General features: G+C 43.6%; 1 protein-coding gene across 18 annotated transcripts in view; it reads right to left on the minus strand.

Annotated features, from left to right (window-relative positions):
- LOC1278301 (dystonin) overlaps window positions 1–12,536 on the minus strand; it is a 204,981-nt gene that overhangs the window by 133,796 nt on the left and 58,649 nt on the right. Inside the window, exon 1 of one of the 18 annotated variants that reach the window (XM_061653850.1) lies at window positions 4,549–4,614. The exons of 16 other annotated variants lie outside the window; for them this stretch is intronic. The gene's annotated coding sequence lies outside the window, so the exon portion shown is untranslated. Of the gene's footprint in view, window positions 1–4,548; window positions 4,615–12,536 lie in introns of those variants that run through there. One more of the 18 variants, XM_061653852.1, reaches the window with a different exon arrangement.

The raw sequence follows: 12,536 nt of genomic DNA on the forward strand, positions 1-12,536 counted from the left end.
CATTGGGGCAATGGTAAATATTTTTGTGTACGCTGAGCAACTGCTGTGCGCGCTTCGGAGAGGTGTCAACAAGCCAGCTGGAGACGACTGCATCATCTCGAAAGCAAACTTTACGTTGAAGAGTGAATATCTTGGAAGTACGCAAACTATCCAGTGCCTAAGCTACCATTAACTAGCCCCCGAAAACGCTACACATACTCACACGGTCGTCGGGAGGAAATGCAAAGGAGCGTTTCAGAAATGTGTTAATTGTTTGCACAAGACGAGATCTCACTACTCCACCGCGCACACCAAGATAATCGTGTTACACACCGTGGGTCAGCAAGGTGAGTCGGAATTCATCAGAAACAGCGTCATCGGATTCTTGTGGCTGCTTTTTGCGATCTTGCATATCTCGGCGATCATGGATCACCAGACATCAAACAGCTTTCAACACAGCGTCGAAGTGATCCACTCCAGATGATGTGCCGCGCTCGTGCTGCAGCGATTCGAAACGGTTGCCACCGGTGTTTAAAAAGCTGCCCTCCTGCCCTCGGCGACATTGAGACGACGCGTCCGATTTTCGCGACGATTGATCCTCACAGCGCGTCAACACAGGTCAGCACCAAAGCGCGCGCGCCCGCTGATGTCACTGTTTGCTTTAACACTACACGATCGAACGAAGCGGAATCGAGTGTGTGCTTGACGGGCTCTAGAAGATTGACAGATCCCAGCCAATCGGGCCTATCGACAAGCCGCGCCATCTCAGCACGTCTTAAAATAATCGATGAGCAGTGCGTAAGGTTGCGCTGATAGACGCTCCTCATCAGCTGGGTGAAATTTACGGCTCAACCATAAGGCTTCACAACACAAAACTCCGGTACTACATTCACAAATCATATCGCTTAATGATCCTTTGATCGCATAATAAACGGTTCGGAAATCCGCTCGCAAAGGTCATCATAAAACAAGTCGCCTTCGTTAATTGATAGTACAGCCGCGCGCGCGCGCCACACACCGATGTGCACGCGCAACCCTGTACCCCGTGTACCCGGACAGACCACCGTCGTCGCCGTAATTGTTGTTGGTCATCATTAGTGCCCGCGCACCGCAAAAGCATTGCTTACAACCCACTCTATCGCGTATAATTAAAACAAAGCGCTAAAAGTGTAATTGCCCAGCGATAAGATAAAGAAAGTTGTGGCAACAACAGCGAGAAAACCTCTACTGTTTGACGTGATGGGTGCATATTTTTGTCTAATGCCTGTTTGGAAGCGACATATTGTTGATATGACATTGCTTCTAGAACAGCTGAGACGACGCAAAGGTTTAGAACGCAATGATGTATCCGGTTTTTGCATTCAAAATACTTTCCACTTGACCATTTGATCATGTGTTGTATGGAATATTTTATGGAATCCAAATATAAAAACCCTGATACTCACATACTGTACGCAGTATAATGCAATCCAACGACTTCAAATATCATTCATATCCTGATGATTTTCTCCTCAATTTATTTGATAGAAATTGCAATAAAAAGGTGTGATGTACATTTGTGTATACTTTTGTGCAATAATTTAGACATATCATGAAACTATTCAAATAATATTTCTTCTTTTCAATTCTTGAAACAAGGAAAATCAGAACATGCTTTAGAAGAGGACCGAGTCTATACAAGAATTGATCGCATGGCCTATATTGTGAAAGACCAGCAACCTTGCCACGAGACCAAAAGACCATCCATTAACCATGCCGTTAAAACTGCAATATATACTTAACCTAATGCTTGATTTATGATCTTCTCATGAACCAACATTATCGTTAACCTTTCTATAATTATTCGGTTGATTCAAATCATTTACTTTGAAATAAAATTTAATTTCATACAGTGAAGTTGAATTCTACTTTTGAGATTTTGCACCACAATCAATAATAATTACAAACTTAATAATAATTATAGATTTATCTTTTCGAAGATCTAAAAGCCTATTTGATGCAGACCATAGGATACCGTATTTCAAACATCATAAAACACTCTATTCGAATACGATTATAAATTCTCATAACCATTCTATCGACTCAATTGAAATATGCTCGTATACGCTCGTAGTGCCCACGATTGATCTAAACAGCCAACTTCATATTCGAGCAGTCGAACCATATTACTTCTAGTCACGCAAACACCCCAAGCGTAAGGCGAGACTTGCCGTGAAAGCCCTAACTCCAATGCTCTCTCGGTTACACATTCTAACCGGGGCAAAGAGTGGATCGAAAAGAAAAACCACAACAGAATCGTTCGAACAGAACATAAATAATGCACCAAACGGTAGTGGCGGCGGCACCGTTTCGAACAACAAAGAGGAAGGATTCCCCGTGAGTTCAACATAACCACAAAACGCAAATGCACTATGCATCACCGATGCATGCATCTTACTAGCTCGTTCGCCTTGATGCGCTGGAGAAGAAAAAACAGACAGAAGAACAACGTGTTTGCGTGTCAGAGCGGAGCATAATTCCAGGAAAACAAAGCTACCGAACGAGAATGCAATCGAACGAGAATAACCAAGCATGAAACGCTTCTCTCTGTTCCATTAGAAACCCAGAGAAGGAGAGCAACAGCGAGAGAGCACACCAAGCCTGTTGAGTCAGTTATCGCAGTTACGGAGGGATGTAGAGAGGTAAAATTAGATGCATCAACATGCCAACTCACACTGCCATCACTCCCCGGTGATGCAAAGTGCAGCGCCAAACTCTTCTTCTTGGCGCCGAGGTCTTGGCACCACAAAACCAATTTGGGGTCCACAACGATCGAAAACCCGACTGCAACCGTTCTATAATCCTTATAAGCTTGGATGCCCTTGCGACATCGCACCACTCCGAACCTTCACACCGGTGGTGACAATTTCGAACGGTGACGCAATGCAACGCAATCTCCCAATCCCTCTTCTTCGTTGTTTGCTTGTTGCCTTTTCTTCTAACAGACTTTTTTTTTATTTCAAACCGGTAGAAATAAACAAAACGCACACCACCGCAACGTGGAACCGTGCGCGATAATAAAACTGTCTTGCGCGGTCACAGTTTGCGCACGTACACACATTTAACGGTGAGAAGACGACTCTGCTTCAGCTTCTTCGTTTGCTCACACAGTTTGCTCCCTTCGCTCACAAAACCCGCTCGCGCTCACACCACGAACTAATCACCACGCGGTAAAAAAAATATGCAAATTTTTCTCCACCAAGAGAATAACGTCTCGTACACACATCTCGCCTAACCGAGAAGTCAGCAGTAGCAACAGCAAGCACAACACACAAGGTGTACAAAAATACGAGAATAGAATAAAGAATCGAAGTACACGTGATGTTGTGGTACGCAGAAGAGAACGTAAACCGAGAAGAGAAAAACCATCGCCAGACACAACCATCACACTCTAGGGCACAGAATCTAACGATCGTTGACAGGAAACAAGTAAAAACAAACCAGAATACAGCAGTAAAGAAAAGAAAGGCCACAAGATCTTGTCTAGAGAGAGAGAGAGAGAGAGAGAGAGAGAGAGAGAGAGAGAGACGACGACGAAGAAAAGAACACAAAAACTATCGAAAAGTAAATAAAACAATGCTCCAGAAACGTCACGGACCCATTCGTCACATGCACTACACCTCTCCCATAGTCCACACCAGACGCTCTCTAATGTTGAATTATATTTTTGGAAACTTCACACGATCTGCTCTCAACCGCCACACCATCATCGGGAAGCCAAAAAGGCAAGCTAATGAGATCACACATCACACAACCGATGGACGATTGGTCTTGGACGTACACATATATCGACGAAGAGACAGTGAGGTGATAGTAGTACACTTGGTGCCGACACCAACCGCAACGTGACACATTCCGCACAGCCATGTGACAGACACCGGGCCACGGCAAAGTGCATTACAGGGAAGGAAAAGCAATGCACAAACTGGAGACCGGGCTAGAGAAACGCACGAGAAAGGCAAGACCAGTGCAGGTTGGCTTCGTTTTGTGCACTTGTTTTTTTCCTTCTAATGTCAGATTGATTGTGTGTGTTATTGCTTCTACGAACCAAATATACACTCTTGTTATTTAGCATTATTTCTTCGGTTTCAAACGTCACTAACACCACTCGTCACAGCCGCAATATTTAAAAACCGTTGCTCTCTGCCCACAACTTCGTGCCAAAATTGGCAACAATCACTACTGCTGTGCTGTGCTGAGTCAACGGTGTGTTGAAAAGCCGTATAATTATTAATCAATAGTGAACGAATGCCGCCGGGGCAGGGACAAAGCAGCGCACAAAGTTCGCGAATGTCGTACGTGTACTAAACCACACACACGAGAGAGTAAAATTAATCACTCTCACACACTTATGCAGACACGTGTTAAGCCCGGAGAAGAAATAGAAATTAAATAGTTGCAGCAGTTGATGAAATTGAACCAATTTTTCCTTACTAACTTTCCCACCAACTATTTCTTTTTTTATTAGTTGCGATAGAAAAAAAAAATAGAACAATAAAAAAAGGTACAAATATCAACGTGCAAACGTACACAGAGCGAGCCCGCGCAAGGAATATGCTCCCACGTTAAAACGCAAACTGAAAGTCCGGGCATGTAAGTGCGGCTGACTAACCTTCCCGCTTGTAGCATGCCAGCAGGGAAATCTTGCCCACACGCACACACCGGCACATACTCTTTTGGCGGGGCTTGGGGGCCTCTCTAACTCTCTTCAAAGTTACACGCACTGCGAGGGGGAGTGCTTGCAGGATGGATAAGAGAAAGAGTAGTCGCGATACGGCGGGCAAATACACTCGCGGTAATGCGGCCCCCCAACCGGGCAGAAAACACACGCATACACACAGATCGCGCTACAAATACATGTAAGCGGGAAGAGTAGAAGCTATCAGTAAAGAAGTGTACAGAAACTACTAATACGTTTTTCATTTAATTACTGATAATAATTTCAAGAACAAACCATTAAAATTGAGTAACCAATTAGATTAGTTTGATTCAATATTTTACATTAAAAATTATTTATCCAACAAGAATAACTGTATAGAGCAATATAAAATGCTGTTTCAAATGTTTGGAAATAATTTACTTTATCTACCTTCACCTGCACCAAATAATCCAGCGTACCCGCTTCTAATGACAGTTAAGCCAACCCTTCCCTGGCGCATTAAATTTTTGATAAAATAAACAAACAAAGCGTATTATACCACTACCAGCACGCACGCATCACCTCCATCTACAACACGCTCTCACAATCTTGGTGCGCGTGAAAAGCGGCTGCTCACTTACACCAACACCTGCTGTGCACGGTAGCGGTGTACACCTTGAAAACGTCTATCGACCAGCGTAGCCGGCGCCGCGGTTAGTGTGTCCACACAGCAGCGAGCCACAAGTTGACCAGTTGCCAATCTTGCCAACCCGATCATTATCGTTGCAGGCAGGCAAGGGTGAAAATTTGCTACTCCCAACCAACAGCAACAAAAAAAAACATTTGCATTCAGATATTGGAGAAGGTGCTTTTCAGGAAAAAAAGGTACCATCCCCCCCCGAGTGTGTTCGTGCGTGACGAGTAACAAACGAGCGGTTTGCATGCCGGAAGAACGTATCGCATATTTTCTTTCATACTGAGTAGCCGCTCATCTTCGGTGAAAAATGGGCAAAAGAGGGTGTGTTTTGCATCCGCAAAGAAAAAGAAAGGAGGTTCTAAAGTACACATTACACACCATCGGCTTGCAAGATATCGAAGGGAAACTATCCTGCCTTAGGTAGGTTAATTACCACCGGTGCCGAAGCGTTTTGCACATCATTTCCCTATTCGCCTGTCCCTATCGAAACTATTTCAGCTACAATATCCGCCGAGCAAACAGCAAAGAAAACGCGTTCACTCGGTGCGGAGAACCATGTGCTAATTAATTTCTGATAACATACATATACCCGCCGGCTAGTGCTGTGTCACAAAGAACAGTCGCAAAGAAAGCAGCAAATAATAGGCATGAAGTCATCCGGGGTGTGCGGTTGGCATGACTAGTCCACCGCGAAAGACATGAGTAATGGCTGTATTGTTAGCGACGGCTGACACGGTTGACAAAATCGAAACAGTAACATAAAAACGTAAGCAGCGTGATAGGCTGTAAATCAGCTTGATTAGTGTGTATGCGTGTGTGTTCGCACGAATTCTTGATAAGATGTAAAAAGTGGTCCAAATCAACTAAATCATTACTCATGATCATTGTAGATTTGTTAGCAAATACCGATTAGCTTGAAATAAGAAAGTCTATTCCTCGATTTGTGTTTTAAGTAAGAAATTATTGATGCTTCAGCCGTCCGTACGTTTGACCGTTAGTGATCACCGAGTGATTCCTGCCAGAACGATCGTCAGTTCAAATCTCAAACTTGAAAAAAAAATCGTTCTTCAAAAAAATCTATTTGTAACATTCAATTGATTCAGAAAGTAAGTTTGACATGATGATACACAAACAATAAAATAATGAGCATCTTCAGTTCATCTTTTGTGATTGCTGTAAAAAAGAAAAAAAACACCCTCCTTTTCCAATGCTGTCATACTTGACTAATGGTGCTGATAACATACATATGTGAGGAGGATGAGGTCAACAACACACACGCCCACCGAGAATAATGCCATCATAAATCCACCCCATCTTGCTTCTTTCTCTCCCATGCAACAAATTGGATGGGAAGCAAAACGGTTAGCGAAAATAATTCCCACTTAATGCACACTCCTCGCTAACCTTCTTTTACCGCGGAACGGAACCTAACTAACGCGATCGCTGTTTAGCGATCTCCTCGGCTCACCTTCTCCCTCCCACGGTGCTTAAACGATCCCGGGATGACCGAATATTGATCGAGAAACTTTCACTGCACCACCATTTCACTTTCAATCGCGGTGCAGAGGTTCGGAATCTACAGCATGTGTTAAAGAGAGAGAGGAGGGCAAAAAAAAATTGCGAAGAACCAAAGGGAAAGAAATGCCCTTGTCCTCGTGCATTCCAACCAGTTTTCCCGATAATGATCGAAGGAAAGTGAGCATTTTTTTTGTTTGTTTCACTAAACGGTCGCCAGAGATCGAACGGAAGCATCTATCTACGGGACGCACTATGATTGATGCTCCGCTGCATGTCCGTGTCCGAGGTTGTTCATCCGTTTGACACATCTTTTTTGTGCGCTCAATGAAAACCGTCTATCCTTGGGACTGCATCATGAACGCATAGTGACGTTGAGATAAAATTGGAAAGCATGCTTCAAACCGAATTCATTCACAACTACAGCATGGGAAGGAACGGAACGGTAGTGAGAGATGGCTGTCCCAGTGCCTAATTGCCGGCTCAAGGTGGTGTGATGGAGGTGGTGCCATACTTGCTTGTCTGAAACGTTCCATTTTAGTTGATGCAGCAGCAGCAACACTGTGTTATACCAGATGATGCATTCCATTTCCAAATGGGAAACCAGGGGAGGCGATGTGTTGTCGAAGGGCGAGGGCACCCTAAAACCGGACCCGAACCCCCTGTGACCATTCTTGGGAGACGACTCTGTGGTGTCTGTGATTCATGTGTGAGCGACGACGCGGATGCGCCGTGACTTTTTATGGGGACTTCTTCTCGCCCAGCCGGGAATGCGCTGTGCTGTATGTGGTTGCAGCGGGAAATCATAATGTCCGATTGCTTAATGACAGGTAATTGATACGCAACCATAATGACGAACGCACTGAAATTGTATCAGGTTCAGGTACTATTGCAGGTGGAACGATTTGAATCAAAATGATAGTTGAAATGACATTCGTTTCCAATTTACAGTGAAATATCTTAAATCAATCGAGGTCGTTAAATTGAAATGCAATACTTAGACAAATATTTAAACCTTCATAAATATTACAAGTAGTACCCTACACTAAAACACACGCTCTCACATCCTGTTCCGTTCCGAGAGCGTTCGGATCTCGAACTCCCCAGGGAGAGTATACTTCACATTTAACGCAACATTGTGCAGAATGAACATAGGCACGAAACGGCACAGAGCTTCAAGAAGGTTCCTACTGCGCCAACCCGTTGCACATACCTGGGGCGGCTGCACACACCACACTACGGAACGGAAATAAAACGGAACTCACGCTAACGTGGGCCTCCGCCGCCACCACTATTAATAGGACGCTACACCACATATCCGAAGAAAGTGAGCGTAACTAAACGTCATCCCAGGAATGGGAATTGTTGCAGTAACACAGAGCACAACAACGTAACCGGTGCAGCATTCTGGTTCACGGCTCGGACACATCCGATGCTAAATGTGGCCGAGAGAGAAAATGAAAACGATGCAGTTGCATATGCCATGAAAATGCCATTCAAATGGGAAAGAGGACACAACAGTTTTTGGGGTTGCGATCATAAAGCGAAGCCCTCTGTTTCGGAAAGCTATTAAATCCTATTATTGCATCAAGGTGATCATCACATCGTTTGTGCGTGTGTGTCAATAAATTGTTGGGGACATCTAAACCTAGACGTTGGGGCCAAGTTGTTTCCCAACAGCTTCGACACATTTGGGTCAAAATCTTGATACACTTTCGCTACCACAACAACAGAGTCGACATCTACTCTTCAGATGATGCTCAAAATGATGACAAGTTCTATTAATTAAATAAAGGCACGGAATCATAAGGGAATCAGAAATTTGAACTCCAATGTCAGCTAATGTCAATTCATTTGCACAACATGGCTAAATTTTCAAGGTCTTCCTGCTACTCTGCGTCCTCCAACTCCAACCAGAAGAGCATGAAGATATTTCACCAGAAAACCCAGCCAAACTTAACGAGACTGAGCCACCCTCTCCACACACGCCTGTCGTAATGCAAACAAAGCGATCCGATTTGACCAAATATGGCGCCGACGACTGCGAAACGGCTGTCGGCAAAATTGGAGAGCGATCAAAACAAAGTCACGTCCGCGGGGGCCCTCTGCCGACGGTTGGCAATTAATGCATCATAAACCCATCAACCTGCAGGCCCGCAAGGCGATCTACCCTTGTGCCCCGGCGGTTTGATCCTCTTCAGAAGAAAACAGCAAGCTGACCCGATGCGAGATGTGTGTGCGCAGCGGCAAAGATTAGCCAAAGCAGCAGCAGCAGCAGGGTGTCCTTCCAGTGTGGAGTGAACAAACATCTTGAAAATTGAGCATATTTCCTCCATCCAGACTTCCTAGAAGTTTGGACTCATCAGTTGCTATGCTGCGGATGTAAATGGGGAACCCCTTTGAAAGAAGAGCAAAGAACAAAAAAACATAGCAATTCACATCAATAAACATCAAGGAGGAACAAAGTGTGATACAGACAAAAAAAGAGGACTGCGAGTTCTTGGAGTTGGATCAACATGAAGCCACTCCACTCATGAAATGTTTTATTATGGTTGCTGAAAGCAATATCATAACATGAGTTAATTAGATCCCACACTGTGCCACAACGGAAAGCTGATGATGCGCCTCGATGGAGTGTGGAAGTTTCCATCGTTTCGCAGGCACTCACAAAGTCAGTGGTCCACGATATTAAACATTCCGCTTTGCTATGCAAAGGCAAAACGGAAGGTCCAATCATCGCCAAAACCATCACCAACGTGTGCAGAAGCCGGCTCGTTACTTCGTTTCTTCACACCTCATAAATTTCTCCAAACTGATCATGACCACCTGATAAGGATGCACACACCTGGTGCAAATATGGGGTTTTTGATGCATCTTGCAATCTACAGCGCAAAGGAGACGGTGCAAGGCCAAGGTCTTTCTGCTGAAATTATGGATATTTAAGGCAAAATTAACATTTTGTTTCTTTTGCATCTTTTTCAAATTTTAATTGAACATAAAACGAATTTATCAAAACAAATGACATCATTGATTCTACGAGATTATCGCCATACCCAAACTTCAAACAAAACGGCTCACACAGAACTGCATATTCCACCTTCCAACGCACCGCCACCACCATCGAGTGGTTTAATCAAATCACAACATTCTACCCAATAAATCTTCCTAGAAAATCGCAACTGTCGCAGCAAGTAACACTAGACATTATTATGCACAGAGGCAGAGAGAGAGAGTGCAGAAGAGATGAGACATCATGGTACAAAACACGAGGCCACGAGACGATAAATTCACACGCATATAACATAAAAATAGCGCATTGCGTACACCAGCCATCCCCAGAAGGCCGTCTGGCAAACGAGGCGCACTGACGTCGCAAGTGCGCGAACAAGTACGCGACTATCTGAACATATGAGCGATACATTTCAACGGAAAGAGTAAGCGCCGAAGAGAGATCATTATCGTGCGAGTGTCTAGAAAAAGATTGCTAGGGTCCTTCAGTTCGAATCTTATGATATTATTTCCTCTTTAGGATCGTGGTGCGATCTTTTTCATGCATCAAGCAGCAAGCTTCAATCATAATTCAGTGTTAACTTACCGTTTAGTTGATTGTAATAAATTAAGAGAGTCATACATTGAAGTATGATTTGATTTTAAATTCTCTTCCTATTTCAATTTCTTATACGATTACTACAAGCGCTCGTTGAGTGATTTGGATTTTTTGTTTATGTTGTACATACCTGTAAGTATAAGAGAGAAGAGTAAAATCAATAAAAATCCTTTAATTGTCTTTAAATTTACATTTAATTTGTTTTAATACATCTCCAATATATTCCAATGCCCCTCAAAGACAATGGAAAATTAAGACACTGCATGCGTCACATCATTATCGTTAAACGTTGCACTGTTACCGATGACATGATTGAGGCCCATTGCAATAATGCGATTCAACCCATACCAGATTAAAATGCATTAAAAACGATTAACATGTCCACTGCCCCACTGCTGCAGCACTTCGATCGATCAATTCTTGCAATACCTTAACGGAGGAGTGGAGTTGCTGCCTAATGATGCGGATTGTGATGCATTATGAATCAATGAAATTCATTCCCTTTAGCCAAGACATTGAAGTTATTGTTGAGACATTTCATTTGAGAAAATAAACAAGGACTTAAGGATTTAATTTTAATTCCAGTAAGATTTTGAACAGTAATATATTGCACTGTAAACGAATTAACTGAACTTAACATGAAATTTTCCTAAAAATACTAAAAAGTAAATATTAAGCTAGCTTGTCCAGTAACAAATCAGCAACAAATTTTATCACACCTGCCTGCAACTAACTCCCCTTAGAGCGAGTGCTCTCAAAGGTGTGTAAGTAAGACATAAACCCTACCTAACATGGATCAATATCCGAGGAAGCCTTCTACGATTCTGACGGTACCCTCCTCTCGACGGTCTCTATCTCTGATCGATTGAATCACTTTCAATTATTGCACGAGCCACGCCGCCGCCACAATAAATAATGCATTATCGACGCACCATAAAGCAAACAGTCTTCCAACCAAAGGGGAGACACGACACGACCCAGGCTGGGTGAGAGGAAGTAGACACCTTGTGTTGTGTGAATGAATGGACAACTGTAGTAGCACGGACGCACGCACATGCGTCACCCTATTTTATAACCCTCATTTCCTGCGAGGAGCGCCACAGACCTCAAAAGCATGTGTTACACTGTGTCGCTCTTCTGTGTGGAGACGCAGGGCGGCAAAAAGTGCACTTTTTCTGAAATGGTACAGCAGCGTGCTATTAATCAGCAATTGAAAAGAAGTAAACAACCGATAAGCGAACAGGTGGGATGGAGTGTATTGAACGATTATAGCTCAACTCCACACTCCACACTTTAAAACGTAGAGCATCGTAATGCGTGTAAAACATGAAGCAACACACTTCAACTTACTGCTGGAACTGTTGGAAATTGATTTCTTTCCATTTGTTTGATTGTTTTTGTTTTCCTCAAGGAGATCATGATTCGGACTGGAACCGGTTAGAACATTAGAGATCAACAATATCAAAAGCTTTACTTCTAATTGAATAGATCATCTTTTTTGATTGGAAAACCCATTAGACGTTGAATATTCAATACTGCGCTCTGTTGATAATATCCACCTGATCCAAAAAACAAAATCTGATACAAACCAGATGCTATCAACACCAGTAGGCTAGCCGTCCCAGTCGATGTGTCTCGTTTGGAGACGCGCAAAGCGGTGTTAATTTCATAAATAATTTATCAATTCGTGCCCGATTAAGAAATCATCACCTCGTCCCCCTGTCCCTTGTCCGGCTCGCGCTCTCCCGACGAAAGCCTTCGCATTTCCCTACTTGGTCAAAATTGTGCACGGGCTCTTTAATTAAAATTCAACATCAACCGGCACTCTTGCGGCAGCAGTACAGTATGATGCGGCCACATGCTGCTGTATGTTTCTGTCCATCAGCGGTGCCCAAATCAGAAGGACCCTTATAGCCGTTATCACGAGTCGAGCTGGGCGTTACATCATCACCCTCGCTATGTAATCTGCTTCGATGGGTGAGAAATCCTGCCCAAACAGGATCCTACCGCTTCAGGAGGCAATTACCGAATTAAACGATTGTGCACGTTTCTCTGTCTCT

Source organism: Anopheles gambiae, chromosome 3 (assembly GCF_943734735.2).
Source record: "Anopheles gambiae chromosome 3, idAnoGambNW_F1_1, whole genome shotgun sequence".
NCBI lineage: Eukaryota > Metazoa > Arthropoda > Insecta > Diptera > Culicidae > Anopheles > Anopheles gambiae.